Below are 20,931 nucleotides of genomic sequence, written 5' to 3'. Positions count from 1 at the left end.
GTAAGTTGTTGAATCGAGTCAGCATACAAGTTCCCATGTCTACGTACAACTAAGTGCCTGGCAACTACATTTCTGTTCATACACCGACAGTTTGTTATTCTGTCAGTCATCGGTTACAGAGATTATCTAGAGATCTGTGTAGTACGAGGAGGAGATGAAGAAAACATTGTATTCAGTTCAGATAACTGGAACTCATTTTCCTGTAAAAGCCATGAGTCTCAAACAATACTGCTTACCTCAGGCCCATGTAACTGGCTCTTGCATTTATTCAACTGATTGAAGAAATATAACACCCAGACAAAGCAGACACAGCATTGAGCAAATCAAAGCAAACCATGACCAATCATGATCACTTTAGGAAACTAGCCAGTGAACCTTGGCATGATGAGGAAATTCTAACAATGTAGGGGGGTTCTGTGATGAGTTTGCAAATACTTAGCTTGATTTCCTTTCTCAAACGTACAAGCAAAGGCGTCTCAGAGCACCCAGGTCTTCATGGCCAGGAGAGGGAAGTTCCATGATCACCCACCAAATGAAAAGCTCATTAGCAATAAGTATTCTTGGAAATCCCACACAGGAAAAATAAATGGAGCATGAAGAAGCACTAGCAAGAAAGTAAAACAAAAGTGGCGTTATTACAAGAAATGCAAATGAGGACTTTCAGGTTCATGACAAAATTGTGATGAGCCCAAACTCACCATTTCAGTCTCAGAGAAAAAAGCTGACCATGTTGAACTCAGAGTACGGAGGTCACAGGGCATGTTTTGTTGTTGTTTTGTTTTTCTGTTGTACATTAAAAATAAAAATCACTGTCATTGAGTCAATTCGGACTCAAATCATTCCTATAGAGCAGTGTAGAACAGGCCCAGTGCGTTTCTGAAACTGCGAGGCTTTAAGGGAGTAGTAAGCCTCATCTTTCTACTGTAGACCAGTTAGCAGTTTTGAATGTCTGAACATGTGGGTACCAACCCAACACATAGCACACTACACTACCATGGGTGCACAAGTTGAAAACAGAGGGGGGTTGAACATAGGCACTCTCTCAGCTGATTTCCATTGTGAAATCATTCTGCGTACCTACCTATCGGGCCCTTTTTCTTAGTGGTGGTTTTCGTTATCTGCCCTCAGTAGTCTAATTAATTGAATTCATTGAAAACAGTGATTTGAAGGATATGATGGGAATTAACTAATGGATAGCCCAAAAGAGTTTGTTCCTAGAGGAGAAAATACCAGACCACAGGCTATCAGGAAGGAAAGTACTTATTTTGTTTTAAGGATAGTCAAACCCCAGGCTGATCTAATAAATTTAAATAAGGATAAAGGACGCCAGAAAGGTGTGTCATTGAGACTTCAATGAAGAAATAAAAAAAGACTGAAATAAATAAAAAAGTAGCATGTTCCAAAAAAATCATACCATTATGTGCTCATCTTCCCAATACGATCACTGAAGACAAATCGATACATCATTAAAAGTGATGAAGAAAGTTAATGGTGCCCAGCTATCAAAAGATACAGCATATGGAGTCTTAAAGGCTTGAAGGTAAACAAGTGGCCATCTAGCTCAGAAGCAACAAAGCCCCAAATTTGGAAGAAGCATACCAACCTGTGTGATCACGAGCTGTAGAAGGGATTAGCAATCAGGCATCATCGGAACAAAAAAATAAAATCATTGTGAATGAGGGTGAATGCAGATTGGGAACCAAGACCCATCTGTAGGGAACTGGACATCCCCGTACAGAAGAATTTCAGGGAGATGAGTCAGTCACAGTGCAGTGTAGTAACGATGAGACATACAACTTACCTCTAGTTCCTAAATGCTTCCTCTCCCCACCCCCACTATCATGATCCCAATTCTACTTTACAAATCTGGCTAGACCTGAGGATGTACACAGGTACAGATAGGAACCAGAAACACAGGGAATCCAGGACAGATGATGCCTTCAGGACCAGTGCTGAGAGTGGCAAAACTGGGAGGGTGGAGGGACGCTGGGGCGAAAAGGGGAACCAATTACATATATATTTATATCTAACCTTCTCCCTGGGGGATGGACAACAGAAAAGTGGGTGAAGGGAGACCTCGGACCAATGGATGTATGTATGGATTGTGATGAGTTGTATGAGCCCACAATAAATGATTTTTTTAAAAATAGCATATTCCACAACAACTATTCTTCACCAATATATCAGTTCCCAAAACTGTCACCAAAAAATTTTTTTCGCACTTCACAACAGTCCACCAAAGGTGAATCTAATTGCATTTAGCCTCAAATAGCTAATAAGTGGTCAAGAACAAGGCCTGGCGCTGTCCACACATAACCCTCCCACCACATCCGGCCAACTCACAGCAGAGCTATCAGACAGTGTAGAACTCCCTGTAGGACTCCCACACCTGCCCATCTTTACTGCAGCAGGCAGACTCATCTTCTTCTGCACATTTTGGGTGAGTCTGCACAGCTGCCCTTGCAGTCAGCAGCCCAATATTTAACCCACTGTGACAAAAAAGTTCCCTTGTTCATATATCCCACATACAATAAAGTATCATTACAGGAACACATAAAAGACCAACAAAAAAAGAAAAGAAGCCCCAGAAAAGGCCCACCAATCTGTAAGGGACGTTAATTCCTGACACAACACAGGGCTCTGACAGCAAGCACTCACACTTCAAGATGTAGGTCCTTAAAGGAGGTCCCTGAGTAGTGGGAACAACTGAGCGCTCAGCTACCAAATAAAATATTGGAGAATGAAGGCAACCTTAGAAGAAATCGACCAACTTCTGAAGTTAGCCAACGAAAATCTTACGGAGTATAGTTTTACTCTGAAACCACATACAGTCACCATATGAAATCCAATGATAGGCAAATGGTATTTATCAAGTATTATCTAATTGAGATTCAAGGAGCTCATTGGTAGCCAATCCTTTATGCCATGAATGCACAAGGGGCTTTCAAAAAGGTTAAGGAAAAATGGAATAAAAATGGACTTTATCCATGAACCTTTTAAGCCACTGCATATCTGTTCCTAATAGATTATGCTACACAGTACAGGATCATGCTAAATAGAATAATGTAATACATTTTTAATTCCTCAAATATTGTACATCTTAAAAAACTTTAGGATACCTGTTCATCTTCCATGAAAACTCAGGAAGAATATTAAGCTATTTACATATACCATCTCTCTTGAAGATCTATTAAAGTTGATATTGATTTTATTATCTAGCTATGGTAAAGAGATCAGTTAGGTTACAGTATATCTGTACAATTCACATAAAAACTTGATATCCGAAAATTAACGGAATGACTATTTTTCTGGGTCCTGCAAATTTTACAAATTCAACTGTGTGGTTTCTCATGTTATAGTTAGAAATTCAACCTCATTTTATAGTTTTTTATAGTCTGAGTTTTCCTTCTCTGAAAGATTTCCAACTTATATAGGTTCTGGGTTTTCTAAGTGTGTGTATTTGCACACGTGTCCCTTGCTTAGTTTTTGGTGTCCCTGAGCATTACAGATGGTTAACATGGATAGGTGTTCAAGAAGAGATTGGAAGTTTGTGTCTACTCAGGGTCTCCAGGGAAGAAAGCCTGGGTGATGCACTTTGAGAAACCAGTCACACAAACCCCTCTGCAACATCCCTGCACTCTGACTCACATGGAGTCTGCAGGAGCTGGTGTGGGTTTCAGGGCATCTGCTTGATTTGGTTCATTTCTAGGGGGGAAAATGAATTCTGGCTTCATTTGCTACCCTGAAAGCTGGCAGTTCAACCACACCAGCACATCTGCAAGAGGAAAATGAGGCTGGTTGCTTCTGTACAGATTTTGATCTCGCACACCTACAAAGGAACACTATGAGTGAGAATTGACTTTGGGGCAGTGAGTTTATTTTGGCGGGTTAGGGACAATGAAAGTTTCTAGGTGGCACAAATAGCTTGCACTAGACTGTTCCACTGAGGCTTGATGGGGTAAACAGCCCGCATTACTGTGGAAGCACAGGAGATCTGCTTCCACAAATATGATGCTCCAGAAACACTATGGAACTCACATGACATAGCCACGAGATGGAATTAACTTCATGGCACCTAACCAAAGGGGAAATTGAACATGATGATCGCATATTCATGTCTATGTATGCACATGGATAGTGTGTTGGAAATATGACTAAATCAGAATAACAAACATAATTCCCATTAAGAATCGCCATGTCTATAATGAAAAACATGTCAGAGTGGCCCATCTAAATTAGTCTGTGAAGAAGCGATCTTGCTCCAGTGGTTAGAGGACTGGCAGCTCCATGAAATGAAAGCAGTTGTGTTCCATGAGGTGGCCATTGGTAACACATGGACTATAGCCTAGAAACCCTAAGGAGGAGTGTAAGGTGCTATGGCATCACTCACAGAACCCACTGTAGCGCAGTGGACAAAACAAGCCTCTTATCAAGAACACGTGGATAAAAGGCTAGAACATTCAAGCACTACCATGCAGTGGGGCACAGAGAAAATGGTAGATTTTAAATAAGATCCTTTCTTACTATATATGAGTTATATATATATATTTGGATGTTGCCTTTTATTAGAAATGATTATGACACAATTTTTAAAATGAGCTGCTATTAATAGGGCACAGTTCTTGCATAGTAAATTCAAAGAAAATGAAAAAAAAAACAGTTAACATATGAAAAAATCCAACAGGATAAAAATCATTTACATACTTAGAATTTGGTCCCAAGAAACTGTTCTATGGAGGTCTGAGGATTAATCAGGACCACTCCGAAAAGGATCGAATGGAAAGTTTTACTGGAGCTGGCCGCACTCCAAAAACACTCTCCAAAGCCCTCTGTGACACTGTGCCCTGTAACAATAACAGGCAGGCCACCCCGGCCTAGTCAAGAATGGGTGCCATGTAACACTAACAGGCAGGACACCCCCCTCCCCTGTCAGAAATGGAAAATCTTTAAATTGCAGCCTGCCCAGGATGTTTACGCTCCAAGAAGCAGCCTAGCCTACCTACAGTATCGTTTGGCAGACCACTGGGTTCAAACTGACCTTAAATGTAAACTTATTTTGTTAGACTTAAAAACTGTTTTGTTTCACTTTTCTGAGAATGCTTTGCCAGTTTCACACAAGAACTGGCCTTCCCCCTCCCCTTGCTTGGCAAGACGCCCCACAAGGAAGTATAATAACTTCCCTTTGAAGCTGTTCGGTGCTCTCGCCTTACAGACTGAGCCTGCCTCAGTTGCTGGTGAGAGCCCAGATTCAAATTTGTCTGAATAAAGCCTTAACGTTTCCATCTCTGTTTCAGTGAGTGGACTGGGGAGGGTCTCGCTAGCTAACACCCTCTGCCTGAGGGTCAAGTTACCTACAACTTTGCTTCCTGGTCAGAAGGCATTCAATGAGGTTTACTCTATGTGGGACTCTGCAATTCCAGTGAGGACTCAGTCTGTGCGGGGATCTGGGGCCGTCACTGCTACGGTACCGTTTTTCAAAGGAAGGTGCTGAGAAGTTAAGCTCTAACACAGACCTCGGTCAGCAGTGGAGAGGCCTGATGACTGCAAGGCTGGCCTCTCCTTTCGGTAAAGGCCATTCCGGGGTCCCCTGCTCTCCTGCCCGAGACCTGACTTGGAGGGAAAGGGCCCAGGCAAGAACCCGCCCCAATCGCACCTTTCTGGAGCCAGGGGTGAGGGTGCAGGAGGAGCTCTGAGCAAGAAAAGCGGCCAGCAGTCTCCAGACCCAAGTGAGGCCTGCACCCAATTCACAAAGGGTTTCACCGGAAATGTCCCAGGGGGTAGCAGCGACCTAAAACACTGACCGACAGAGTGCAGGAAGCATAAAGTCCGCGGGAAGCCGGACACAGCTGGGGACGCCAAGCCTGCGGGGATTCCGCGCCTGGGATCCGCACAGAAATGCAGAAACTCACCCACTGGTAGAAACTCCTGGGGCGCTCACTGGGCTCCTTCTCAGGCAGAAGAAGTGGGGTCAGCAGGAAATTGCATCACCTGGGAGGGGGTGGGGTGGTGTCTGAGCGAAGGGGCGTGGCCTGGAGATAATGAGGGCGACCTGGAGGGTGGGGCCTGGAGGTGCGGCTCAGGGCCTGGAGTGGCAATGGATTCCTTCTCAGTGGTTTCCTCTTAGTCTGGAAACCCTGCTGAAACGTGTTCTCTTTGGGTGACCCTGCTTGCATTTGAAGCACGTTTGCGTGTGTTTTGTGAGTTTGAGCAGGGCTTTGTAGACTGTTGTCGGACATAAGGGCTAATGGTCGGACTTGTGGGATTCGACTGACCTGAGTTGGGTTGCTTTCTTAATGTACACTCAGCTCTTATATAAAACTCTCTCTTATATACATATGAGTTTATGAGGATTTGTTTCTCTAGTCTACCCAGACTAACACAGTGCTCTCCTGTCAGGTCTGAATCACTGACCTTATGCTCACAGATTGACACACTGCCAAGTCCTGCATCATCCCGAACATTGTGGCTCAGTCTGAGCCTATTGTTGTAGCCAATGTGTCCATTCATCTTCTTGGGGGTTTTCCTCTTTGAGTTGCTGTACAGCTTTTCCGTCCATGTTGTCCTTTTCCAGGGACTTTCTCTCTCAAGAGCATGTCCAAGGTACATTAGACAAAGTCTTGCCATCCTTGAACCCAAAGATCATCTGTTTGTTCTTCTGGAAATCCATAGTACTAGCAGCACCCTTTACTAGTACCTTCATTCACCTGAGCATAATGAGCCCACTAAATTCAGTTTGAATCTCCATGCTTTCAGCCTTGATGGCTTATTTCTGACCCCTGACCTGCAATGTAAAAAAGGTCATGTAAAGTTCTGAAGGGTATTGGTGAGTCTCTTCTGGATGGAAGAGGAGAGACTTACTCATTATAGCACTTTCTCTGGAGCTTACATATCCTGGATTGCGTTTGACAGATATTGGAGTAGTAGGCTAACATTTCATGATTCACATCTGGAAAAGAGAAGGTTGTGATTCAATCCTGTTGGGTTTTAAAATTTCATTGTTGTCCCCATCCTAATCATGGTCCTTTGCTTCCTCTGGAAGTCAAACCTGAGGCCGTGTTTAGTTAACCTGCCACCAGCCATGATTTTGTGAGCCCCCTCTCCCCATCAACACTTTATTTTTCCTTGTTAAGAGAGCAAAAGAGCTCTCTTCAAACAAGGAAAGGCTTTTACAAAAGATGCAGGCAAGTTTCCAACTCTTTTTTAGTTATATATGATTACTGTTTATTTTGAACTGAGTTTTTAAATCAGCATAGCTCAGGAAACCTCCAGTCATCCTCCTTCCTTCCTCCCAGTTACTCTCACAACAGCAGTGAGGAAGAGCATTCATTCTCACCCCCAATATTAAAAAACAAAATAAATTAAAACGTTTCAAAGTACTCAATCTTTTTTCTATTTGCGACAAAAGTAATAAATATCAAACAATTGGAGTTTTCTTGGAAGTGTCAGGATCTTTTGGAATTTAAACTCTGAAAAAGTTCTTCACTGCAGTACTTTGTGGATCCTTACAATTATTATTGTCCATTCCAGGATTGCGTGGTTCCTGCAATAAACTGTTTGATTATTAACTCAAACTCCAGTTTGGTCTTTGGAAGGAGGAAGAGAAAAAGGAAATACTATGTACATTTCTTGAGAAATGATATTTACCAATCACTGCCAAATTCCTTAAAAAAAAAGAAAGAACGAGAGAGAGAAAAGGAACAATAACAATGGACTTACCATCTCTGGGAAAAGTTATCTTTATGCCTTCAACAACTAATCTTTTGTGGCAAGATTCTATTTATTGTAAATATAATAAATAGCTAGAGGGAATCTGACTACAGAGTAAGAACAATCATGAACATTGAACAATCTGTTTGAGCCCATTCCCCAACCTGCTTAACTTTGTGTAAAAGTGCAGATCCCACAATTTGCCGAGCTTCCCCTTGGATATGGGATGTTGTCACAGAATGTCGGAATACCTCATTTATTGCCTAGAATTATTCTGCATTTTCTTTCCTGAGACTCTGCCTCTGTTGAGTCCTTTCCTCAGAAAAATATCCCTTTATACCACATACATATCAGTTTTCACTACCCCTGGCCAGGCTAGCATGTCCACCTTCAGGTCACAGATCACATGGAAGAGAAGAACTTTGTTCAAGGAACCAAAAGTCACCATAGATACGTCACCAGACCAAATAAGACAACATTTGGAACCAAGAACTACAAAGACCCTATCTTGTAAAGAATCGTAACCCCACCCTAATTTGTATTCACTGACCATCCCTGTGAAATGTGTTAAACATTCATCATCCTATACATTACATCCTATAAATACCAATTTATTGGTATAGTTGCCTAAAACTGTAAACTTGGTCCACTGTCTTCTTCGGGAGCTTACCTTGGGGAATCTTCCTGCTCAGTCCTTGCTCGCTCCAAGGAAAGCAGACCCCTGTCACTGTCATGCAGCTCCTGTCTTTGTTTCTCAGCAAGAGTCATGTTGGTACCATGTCACACATTACTTTTTTTAAAAAATTGTTTTATCAGGGGCTCCTACAACTCTTATCACAATCCATATATACATCAGTTGTGTAAAGTACATTTGTACAGTCATTGTCCTCATCATTCTCACAACACTTGCTCTCCTCCTAAGCCCCTGACATCAGCTCCTCATTTTTCCCCTCCCTACCCACCACCTTCCCTCATGAACCCTTGATAATTTATAAATTATTATTTTGTCATATCTTTCCCTGTCTGACTTCTCCCTTCACCCACTTTTCTGTCGTCCATCCCCCAGGGAGGATGTCACATGTAGATCCTTGTACTCAGCTCCCCCTTTCCTGCATGCTTTTCACACATTTCTTTTTCCTGAGTGCTTTTCAACATAAAATTATAATTTATCTTCTAGAGTCGCTATGAGTCAGAATCAGCTGTATGGCAGTGAACTTCACGTTGGTAAGAAGATGATGGGGTCATCCTTTCGCTTTTCAGTGTCTGAGAAGGCTAGGAACATCTGTACTTTATTCCATGGGCTTCTAATATGCAAAGTACCTCATCCATTTCCAGGTGAAATTTCAAGCATAGTGAAAAATGTTACATCACGAGCAGAGTTCTGTAGGATCCCTGACCTTGTCCATAAGTCATGAATTTCCTGTGGAAAGTCTTCTGCCTAGTGGTCACTTCTCACTAGTCGTGTCAAGATTCCAAAAATAGGTTGCCATAGGATTCCATTACTTGTCATCAGTGATTATTTTCCCTTTTCCCGGTTGTCCAAGATTTGGACCCAGGAGTGATGAATCCCTCACAGATCCTCTCCCTAAGCTTCACGGTGCCTGATGACTCCATGTTGCCAGAGCTGGAACTCCCAAAACCTGCAGAAGAGGTTTTAGTAGTTTGTGAGCGATATATTCTACTAGAAGAAACCCCACCCATCCATAAGGAAGTGATGCTCAAGCTCCAGAATGCCCACCAAGCAGTTCTCGCTGCAGCTGAGCACAATGACCCCGAGGCCACAGCGGTCCATTGCTGTGTGAGAGCAACAGTGAGAGGACTCAGTGCCGTCACAAACACAATGTCCCTGACATAATGACAGTGATCTATAGGGATCACATGGTTTTAGAAAACACAGGGATAAGACTTCTGGAGCCAGAGCAATGGGGAGGCACAGGACCATCTTGCCAACCTCTAAGGTTTCCGTTCCCTCCAAAATATTTGCTCCAATAATGACCTCTTCCTTAATATTTATAAAAAACCCCAAAGATATTGTAATTTTCATTAATTTGTAGATTTTATTCATACACTAAATCGCATGTGTGCAAGTATACCTTTTTTATGAATAAATGCTGTTTGCCTCATTGGTAGCTATGGCATGTATTTAAGGATTTTATATCCTGGATTGGTGTATGGGACTGAATGAACATGAAAGCACCCAATTCATAGAAACCCTATAAGACCCTGTGGATTGCCAAGATTGTAATAGTTTAAGCTGCAAAGAACTATGCCTGATTTCTCTACAACAGTAGAAAACTGGATAATTTTAATTGCCCTTTCATGGGCCCATATTTTTCTATAATTTCCAAGTTCCACAAATTTGAAAGTTCTGTGGGTACATTGATTAAATTACTGACCAAATATCACTTCATGATTTGGAGCAGTGGGACAAAAAGAAAAACAACATATCGTGGATTATAGAGCCCAAGCCAAGTTTTTTTTTCAATGTGGAAGGAAACTGCCAACTTATATGGATAATTTGCAGCACGTGATTAAAAACGCCGTCTACAAAGGGATACTCCAGGAGTTATATAATCATTTATCAATTTGAGGATTAAGAATGTAGGAGTGGAGTCTAGCCTGTCAATCAGATCATAGCCAATGAGGCTTCTGTGTGGGCATGGCCTTCTCATGGGAATTCTGGGAAATCCAGTATTTCCTCCTTTGAGGCAGGAAAGACTCTCTCTCACTACTTCACACTTTGGGAGACATAGCAGCTGAGAGGACACATGAACCCATCCTGTGCAGCCCTGGGCACTGGGGAAGTCATTGGGAGACCCCTGCCAGAGCTGAGATGTTTCCAATGACACTGGATGCAAAGACTTGCTACCCACTGGCCTGTGATCTTCTACGTTTGGCATCATTGCATGTGTTTCGTGAGTCTGAAGAGACTTTATAGATTGCTGTTGGACATATAGGCTAATATCAGACTTATGGACTTGATCTGGACTGGGCTGGGCCATTTTCTCAATGTTCAATTGTTCTTGTATATAAATCTACTTCTTATACACACAGAGATGAAAGTGACCTGGACTGAAAAAAAGAAAAGAAAGAAAGTGACCTGGACTAATGTGCAGAGATACACGCAGTCGGAATCTTATGTTGATCAGACACCCACCAACCCCAGATGCCATGAGATGACAGGCAGTCTGCTGAAGTGACCAGGATCAAATGATTACATTCCAGCCTACATGGGAGAAAATACTCAATTCAGTGATCTCCAACTGGCAACTGGGAGACTGTCCTGTGCTTGAATCTCTGGATATTGACTAAACCTCTGGGTTGTTTTTGTAACCTTGCCATTACTTATCCCTTCAGCAGAATCTTCTCAAAAGAAGCCATTTGAGTACCACTCTTTAATTGTATTTCAACCTTAAAAAATTAGAATATATTAGAGATTATACTGTGGTTACAAGTAAGAAGGAAAATACATGAGGTCAACTCTTAGTCTGGAACTTTTTGCAAACACTGATATGAGGGATAGACATGAAGGAGAAATCTAAATGGGAAATAAGCTTTAAAATGGCACTTTCAGAGATAGTGTCACTGCTTGCATTGTCAAAACTATGAATAATTTTCCAAACTGGATCAATCTGTGAGCTTGGTTAATTAATTCAAGGTGAGTTCTCTGAGCAGTTATTCAGTGGCCATGCACAGACCACAACTCGAGAGACTGAGCAGGAATATTCAGACTTCACAAGCACCCATTTCACCTGGGGTAAGGCCACTTCAGTGGCCATGACAAGCCCTAAATGTGGAGGTAACATTCCACCCTTGGTCTGTGAAAGCCAGCACATCTTCAGGCAGTGCTGTAACTCCTCTGAAAAAGCAGAGTTGTGGTCAAAGACGCTATTGCTCTGTGTTCTCCTGTGCCTGGTGACAGTTCCCCAAGGTGAGGGTCTCAGATAGCAAAGCTGGTTTATGGGGCCTGTGGTGAGTGCATGTGACTGACAGGAACTTATTCTCTTTATTTCTAGGTGTACTGTCCCAGGTGCTGCTTCAGGAGTCTTTTCTAGGTCTGGTCAAGCACAGCCTATTGTTCTCCCTCACCTGTATGGTCTCTGGTTACTCCATCACCAGTAGCTACTGCTGGAGCTGGCCCTTGGGGAAGAGTCTGCAGTGGTAGGGCCCCATATGCTATGGTGGTGATACATAGTATCACTCATCCTTCTGAAGTCCACTCTCTAATCACCAAAGACAATTACAAGAACCAGTTCTCCCTTTTGTTGAGTTCCCTGACGGTACATAACACAGCCCTGTGTTATTGTGCAAGGTACACATCCATTGTGGGGACTCAATGTGAGCCCAGACACAAACTTCCCCTGAAAGGGAGGCAAAGAGCAGCAGGAGGCACTAAAGACCCAAAACATCACAGGTCCCCACCCTAGACAGGCACTGAAGAGCGGTCGGGAGGATTTCCTGTTGGAGTCTGCATGTTCTCTAACTGGCTCTCAGCATCTCCAGGGACAGTTTTCACTATTCATTTCTTCCCTACATTTTCTAATCATCACTGCTAACTTGAAAGGAGGAACTAGTAAACTCTGTTTGCAGTAGAAATATTAACATGACTCTGACCCTTAATTATCTTTCTATATGACCCATTTTATTTTTATTTTTGACAAGCAGATTATCTTTCTCATTCTCATCCTACGTGTCACGTAAAAACGTCTAACAATGAATGGAAACACAGGCAGGTAAACACTCATGAGTGCAATGCATTGTTTAAAATTACTTGAGCTTAAAGGGTGACATTGATCTAAAGTGTTTATATTCCAGACCTGTTGTGAAGGCATTGTTTATTTGTTTTTGCCATTATTTTTGGACTTGTATGTAAGAATAGATGTTTTTCTTTTCTTAAAAATCATTTTGTTGGGGGCTTGTACAACCCTTATCACAATCTGAACATCCATCTATTGTGTCAAGCACATTTTTATATTTGTTGCCATCATCATTTTCAAAATCTTTTCTTTCTACTTGAGGCCGTGGTATCAGCTTCTCATTTCCCCCTCTCACTCCGCCAACCCCCTCCCTCATGAACCCTTAATAATTTATAAATTATTATTACTTTGACATGTCTTACACTGACTGATGTTTCCCTTTACTCACTTTTCTCTTGTTAGTCCCCTGGGAGGGGGTTATAGGTAGATCATTGTGATTGGTTCCCCGTCTCTTCCTACCTTCACCTTCCCCTCTTAGTATGGCTACTCTCAATATTGATCTGTGGGGTTTATCTGCCCTGGATTATCTGTGTTTCCAGCTCTTACCTGTACCCATGTACTTGCTCTGGTCAAGCCAGATTTGTAAGGTAGAATTGGGGTCATCATATGGCGGAGGGGGGAAGAGAGAAAAATTTTTATGTTTCATTGGTGCTATACTGCACCCTGACTGGCTTGTCTGCTCCCAGCGACCCTTCTGTAAGGGGTTGTCCAGTTGGCTAGAGATGGGCTTTGGGTTTCTACTTTGCAGTCCCCCGCAGTCACAATGATATGATTTTTGTTCTTTGATGCCTGATACCTGATCCCTTTGACACCTTGTGATCACACAGGCTGGTGTGCTTCTTCCATGTGGACTTTGTTGCTTCTCATCTAGATGGTCACTTGCTTATCTTCAGGCCTTCAAGATCTCAGATGCTATATCTTTTGATAGCCAGGCAACAACTGCTCTCTTCACCACCTTTGCTTATGCACCTGATTTCTCTTCAGCAATCATGTTGGGAAGGTGAGCATCATGGAATGCCAATTTAATAGAACAAAGTGTTCTTACATTGAGGGAGTACTTGAGTAGAGCTCCAATGTCCATCTGCTACCTTAATACTAAACCTATAAATATACGTACATAGATCTATTTCCCTATCATCATAAATATATTTACATATGTACATGCCTGTATTTAGACATTTATAAATGACCTTTGCCTCCTAGCCCTTTCTTCTATTTCCTTTTACTTTCCTCTTGTCCCACTATCATGCTCAGCCTTCATTTGGGTTTCAGTAATTCTTCTCGGTTACATTGCTTGATCAAGCCCTACACCCTCAATGCCATCGATTTTAGATAACTTCTTGTTCCTTTGTCCCTGGCATTGATAACACCCATTTTCACTCCCTATGTCCCTCCTTATGTCCCTCCCTATGTCCCTCCCCTGGAATCATCGTTCCTGTTGTTTTCTCCTCCAGATTAGATGGTTTTCCTTAAAAAGTATAATTCAATGCCACTTCACTTATGGGTAATGTTTCTTTAATAAACACTACATACACAAAATTTTGTATCTTATTTCTTCTTATGTGAACTTCTGGTAGTTTTTTTATCTTGCGGCATTGCATTTAATTTGAACTATAAATTTACTAGTAAACATTTGTTATACTCTTTTTAAAATTAAATGTATTAGGACAAATTAACATAAGTACGTTCTTTTTATCTGTTTTTCCCACCCATCAGTCAGTTCTAGTATTGTTATGAAAACAATCCTTAGTTTTTTCTGGTGACTTGAATACTGCTTTGATTCTGGAAGTTATAATATTGTTGAATATTGGAGAATTTTAATGGCTTTCCTTTAGTAAGACAGTCTAGGAAGAACTCATGATGATTTCTCTTCAAAAATTAGCTAATGGAAACTTTATGGGTAGCAATAGAACATTATCCAGTATGCTGCTGGAAGTTGAGCCACAAGTTCAGAATATTTTCAAAATATAACCTGGAAAGTGCTGATTCCTCAAGGTAAAGACATCCTTGGTGACATGGATGGAGAAACGGTTTCAGGACTTTCATTGCTGATGTGATAGGACTAAAGCGAGAAGCTGTAGTATGCATGACAAAATTATGGGCATTCCGTAGGCTTAGAGAAATACCAGAAAGAATGACCCACTCAGGGATCAGTCTCTGGGACATCAAGGTTAGTTGGCACAAAGAAGTCCACAGAGACAATGAGGTAAATTCTACATTATTGAACAGTGATAGAAGTCTTCAGAACTTGTGAGGATTCTTTTAAGGTGCAGCCATTCACCTGTCTCTTCCCCCGAACAAATAAGAGTCGAGGTGACCACAGACTAAATCCAATGGAATAGCGTGGAAACACTAAATCCAATGAAATAATGCGCCATACAGAAATCAGCCTACAAAATCCTGAGGCCAGAAGAAGATGCCATCTGCCTACCATTATCGACCAATCTAAGAGGGGTCATGAGAAATAAATAAATAAGCAAAGGGGTATAGGTTCTACCATCACATTAGTGATGGGTTAAGTAAATGTTTGGTCAATTATAGCAGGCTAATTTTTAAGTTAATCATATTTTATGGCCCACAAATAATGTCATAAATATAAAAATGGCCCTTGGAAGGATAAAACAAAATCAACATTTCCCTACCCTTACCTTAGGAGGCCTGGATAAAGTGGTGAAATATGTAGAACACCATTTTAAAAAGACAGGGCTTACTGGTTGGATAGAGACTAGTGGAATCCGTGAGCGATTAGACCTCAGTAACCCTTCATGCTTGGGACAATACTTATTCCAGTTGTTCAATGTTTCACTGAACTGTAGATAGCATGGTGAGAAAAAAAAACACAAGGGAGCACACACTCAGGATGATTGACCATTTGAAAAAAAATGGCAGCATTTATCCAAGTACAAAATACTCTGCCAGAAGAAGTAGTAAAAACAAAGTAATACAAATTGGAAACCAGGGGGTAAGTGGGAGAAGTGCTATTGTATTATGGGGATTGCAATCCATGACATATAAGAAAATGGGTATGGATTGTTGAGAGGAAAGCAGATTTGCTCTGTTAACATTCATCCAAGTCAAGGTAAAAACTAAATAACATAAGATGCTAAAGAAATTAATGTCTATAAAATAAGACTATGGAATTATGAAGTATGCTTCCAATACACTTGGAATTTTCATAAATCACTAGAATGCTGAATATTGATATCTTGAGTATGCAAAACTTTAAATGGATTGATGTTTTGGGAATCCATAAATCTATGGTTTACTGTTTCTGGAATGAAAAATTGAAGAAAAAATGATCTTGTAGTCATTGTCCAAATCATTTCATCCTGAAATACAACGTTCAAAGTCAGTGAAAGGTTAATATCCATAGACTGCCAAAGAAGACTAATTTAAAGTTTACTGAAGTTTAAGATGAAAAAATGAAAATTTTTAATGAACTGCTGCATTCTAATATTTAATCACATGAAAAATCAGGAGTCACTATAATTTCCATTAGTGATTGAAATACAAAGTTTTAAAAAAGTTGTCACAAAGATTCAAAAGTTTCAAAATGCAACTTTGTTGATTGAATTTTAGGGATTGCATGATAGATAGAATTCTTCATGACAAGTAATTTATTAATCACAAGCCTTACTTTTAAATACTCCACCACATGAATATGCAAATAATCAGAGATCTACTAGATCAAATATGAGTATGTTGTGTTTCCCGAAGGATCATTTAACTAGCATACCCTCCCCGACAGAAACGCTGAGGAGACAGCTCTCACACCATGGACTGGATCTTGAGAATCCTCTTCTTGGTGGTGGCAGCTACCGGGCAAGAAGTCACCGGTCTCAGGGAGGAGGAAGTGGTTGTAGCTACTCTAGATTGATTTTGTCCACCTGTCTTCACTCAACAGGCAGTGACTCTGAGGTCCAGCTGGTCCAATCTGGTGCTGGATTGAAGAAGCAGGGTGCTTCAGTGAAGATCTCCTGCAAAAATTCTGGACACTCACTCACCAGTTACCTTATTGGCTGCGTGAGGCAGACCCCTGGACACAGGTTTGAGTGGATGGGAGAGATCTTCACTAGTAATGATGGAACAAGATACCCACCAAAGTTCCAGGGCAGAGTCACCATGACCAGGGAAACAGTCATAAGCACAGCCTGCATGGAGCTGAATGGTCTGAGTTCTGAGTTCTGAGTATTGTATGAAGGCACTCAGTGAGATAACCCAGTGAGACAGCTGTGCTGGGCTCACAGAAGATAGTCCACCAAGGTACAGGCTGCCAAATTTTTCAGTTGGGTAATCAAGAGGACAAAAAGAAAAAACAAACATGTATTTACTTAAGTTGTTTGAGACAGTTCCCAATGCATGTCGCCCAAAATAAAAATTTAGGGAGGCGGGAGGGGGACAAAGGTCCCTTACAGATTTATTTATTTTCCCATTGGGAAGAAGAGCCTAGGATCCAGTTGGAGCCAGTGAGCTTGGTAGCAAAGCAGATTCTGTATGCAAGGGTTTATTCCAAATAAAATGTATACGCATATGATTGGTTAATCAGTGGATTGCTGCAAACAAGTTCTCTAAGCAATACAGTTGTCTTAGTTTCCTTAGAGAGTCTTTAAAAAGAAAGAAAGAATGAAAAGCACGGTCTGTGTTTTGTACTGTGTGGAAGAAAAGTATTTTGAACCGAAGGCTATTATCGCGTATTTAAGAAACTCAAGGGGACATGAAACTTTGGCTGCTCGATATAAAATGGTGGTTTTTAGATGAATTGAGCATTTTAAGGAAGGTCTTGAAGATCTCAAAGATAGATTCCAAGTAGAGGTCAGATCAGAAGTTTATGGAGAATGGTGGGACTGCTTTTATTTTTGTTTGTTTACTTATTGTTGTACAGGTTTTATATTGTGTCATTTCTGGGTGGGCATATGGTTGTCATGGGGCTAAGGATTAATCCTGCTAAGAAAACTGAAAATTGCATTGGTAAGAAAAATGTCAATGATGATTGACTTTACATAACAACACAAAACATGTCAATGCTTTGAGAGTAGTAAAGGTTATCCTAGGAAATTTTATTGTAAAAGACTCTGCCATGTTGGGTGAGTTGAAAACTGTCCAAATACCTATTATTAGGAGACTGGATAAATAAACTCTGATACATACACATAGTGGAATATCATGCATTTCTGAAAAACAGGGATGGATGGCATTATGAAACACCACATGATGTGAAGGGACTTGGAAACCATTATGCTGAATGCAATTAGTTGATCACAAAAGGACAAATATAGTATGTGTTCACTATTGTTTGCTAAACACCAAGATGAAGGAAGGCTTTTACCCTCAGGCTGTGCAATATTCTGAGCTGGTCTCCCAAGCAACAAGGTAGAGAGCCTGCCAAGTGCTCATGGAACATAAATCACCTGCTTTATATGTACGTGTTAAAAATCTCTCTGACAGAGGATATTTCATCTAAACTGGGGTCAGATTTTCAAGCAAGGGCTAGAAGAACATTCAGTTGCTGCCATACAACATTGTACTAAGGTCACTCAGAATCAGTAGACACATCTACAATACTGGATTGAGACTATACTTGTGTAGTCTTGGGATCCAATCCCAGTAGCCACAAAGTCAAGGGAACAGAAAACAATATTGGCTAAATGTGTGTTAGAAACATCTGCAACTTAAATGGTCTTGAATAGAAATTATATGACTTTGACTACAAAGGATTATCTTCTGAAGTGACTGCTGGCATTGGAGCCTCTGCTCATTTGGTTAACTTTGCAGTGGTTCTCAACCTGTGGATCATGACCTCTTTGGCAGATCGAACGACCCTTTCACAGGGGTCACTTAAGACCATCGGAAAACACGTTATGATTTACATTATGATTCATAACAGTAGCAAAATTACAGTGATGATGTAGCAACAAAATAATTTTATGGTTGGGGTCAGCAACATCATGAGGAACTGTATTAAAGGTCGTGGCATTAGGAAGGTTGTGAACCACTGCTTTACAGGAGCACATCAAGTAGTGGGAATTTCTTTAAATAAAAAATACTATGGAACAAAAGGTCCTGTTCCAGGCTATTCTGTTCCAGCAGTAGTACATAGCTTTATAACAGCGTGGGGGAAAGACCATGAAAAAGATGCATTAAAAATCAGAGTAACGCAGTTTTCATCAGTGCCTGTATTTGCGGTCGGCGATAGCTATGACATTTTTAATGCATGTCAGAAAATATGGGGTGACGATTTCAGACATGTAATAATATCAAGAAGTACAGATGTGCCACTAAAAATCAGACCTGACTCTGGAAATCCTTTGACATTGTATTGAAGGTTTGGGATATTTAATTTCGTTCCATGTTATAGAGAATTCAAAGGGTTACAAGTTATTGCCACCTTACCTAAGAGTTATTTAAGAGAATGGAATAGATATTAATACCCTATAAGCAAATTGTATAAGGGGTGAAAGGAAAAAAGGGGAGTATTGAAAATATTTCCTTTGTTTCTGGTGGAACTTTGCTACAGAAGTTAACAAGAAATCTCTTAAAATATTCCTTCAAGTGTAGTTATGTGGCAGCTTATATATTTAAATCTATAGTTCTATTGGATCAAACATAAATGTACAATTACTGCTATTATCAACTTCGATACCTTCATATCAGCTCCCCTATCCACTCCCGCCCCAACCCTGGAACCACCCCCCCTGCAGAACCCTCAATATCTATCTATCTATCTATCTATCTATCTATCTATCTATCTATCTATTTTTTGCTGTAACTTCCACCACCCCTTGCATCCTATCACCTGAAATTCTGATGTTTGTTCCCTTTGAGTGGTCTCATACAGTCACCATTGCTGTTAGTTTCTCCCTCCCCCAACTCCACACTTCCCCAGAAAAGACCTGCATGGGACTTCAATGAACCAGAAGGTAGGGAGAGGCTCCGAATTTATCGCCAGGTTCTCAAGGCTGGTTTCTGAGTGGCAGCAAAAAAGCCGCCTAATTTGGCCAAGGTAGGTAATGTAAGGCAAGGGCCCCAGGAAAGTCCAGCTGCATTCTTAGAACGCATCATGGAAGCTTTTAGGCTGTATACCCCCATAAATCTGACATCAGAGGAAAGTAGGGCTGCAGTAATAATGGCTTTTATTAATCAAGGTGCATCAGATGTCAAAAGAAAGTATAAAGGCTGGGAGAAAAACTTTGAAGGATTTGTTGGAAAGAAAGACAGCGGATGGAAGATCGATGGATCCAGGCAGGTGAAACTAGGAAGATGACTAGGGAAATTGCCCAAGTATTAGTGGCAGCTACTGCAAGTGAAGAGGGAGAACAAGGGAAGGCATTAATAGAAATGGGAGGCTAGACTAGGAAAAGATCAGTGCAGTTACTGCGAGGAAAGAGAGTACTGGGGCAGAGATTGACTCAAAAAAGAGCTTTTGAAAGGAATGATATGGTGCTGGCATTGCCAGGAGGATGGACACCAGTTTGACAGGTGCCGCAATCTTCATAAGACAGCATGTCCCCTATTTTTATGCGGGGGAAAAAAAGGCAGAACCTAGAATGAGGAACTCGGGGTTCAGAATCCCTCCCTGAGCCTAGGGTACCATGATTGGTGGAGGGGAAAATGGTTGATTTCTTGGTTGACACAGAGGCAAAACACTCGGTCCTCACCCACGACAATGAAAAGCTGTCATCTCGTACCACCTGGGTGCAAGGTGTCACGGAGACCACCTGTTACCGATGGACTTCTACGCACAAAATGGACCTCAGTGTGGGTCAAGTAAGTCACTCGTTCATGCTCATCCCAAAGTGCCCAACGCCCCTGCTAGGAAGAGACATTTTAACCTAGTTAAATGCCCAAATATACTTTAAAACGAACAAGTCTGCTTGACGGATTCAAAAAGACACCTTTTAACTACTCCACACCACCAACCAGGATGAATATCAGTACTCACAGTAAAAAGAAAGATTCATAACTGCTAAAAGAAAAGAAATAAAGAATAAGACTGAGGTGATGCAGCCACTGGAAGCTGTAACACTGCCAAAAGCGGTGGCAGCTGTGCACACACCCGGCCATCAACAAGGAGACTCCATGGAAGCTAAGGGCAATCGTGCTGCAGACAAGGAGGTGCAAAAGGCTGCGGTCCAAGAAAAGGAAGGAGATGGACCTGGAGAACCAGGTGGGCAGGTATGCCTTGTTCCATTTTCTCTTCCAGGAAAGGGGTCCATTCCAATGTGCCTGGCTACACAGCTGAAGAACTGTGGGTCAAACAAGAGCTGTAAGCCCTAATAGAAGAGGGCTCGCCATGGCTAAAGGCCCAGGACAATCTTATCTTCCCCGCTGAGGTGGGACACGAGATGCTGTACAATTTACATTGTACTACTCATTTAGGGGAAAAAAAGATGCTACAATTGTTGCAAACTGCCAAACTACAGTTCAAAGGCCAAGGACTGACTGCAGAACAGCTGGTGATCCCATGCCT

The 20,931-nt window shown here is 41.4% G+C and overlaps 1 pseudogene; it reads left to right on the top strand.

Annotated features, from left to right (window-relative positions):
* The first annotated feature begins 16,239 nt into the window (after positions 1-16,239).
* On the top strand, positions 16,240-19,071 carry LOC142427492 (nicotinamide phosphoribosyltransferase pseudogene; annotated as a pseudogene).
* Positions 19,072-20,931: the final 1,860 nt, after the last annotated feature.

This window comes from Tenrec ecaudatus, chromosome 15, assembly GCF_050624435.1.
Source record: "Tenrec ecaudatus isolate mTenEca1 chromosome 15, mTenEca1.hap1, whole genome shotgun sequence".
In the NCBI taxonomy this organism is placed as follows: domain Eukaryota; kingdom Metazoa; phylum Chordata; class Mammalia; order Afrosoricida; family Tenrecidae; genus Tenrec; species Tenrec ecaudatus.
The sequence above is the reverse complement of the archived record's forward strand: the minus strand, read 5'-3'. Positions and strand labels throughout refer to the sequence as shown.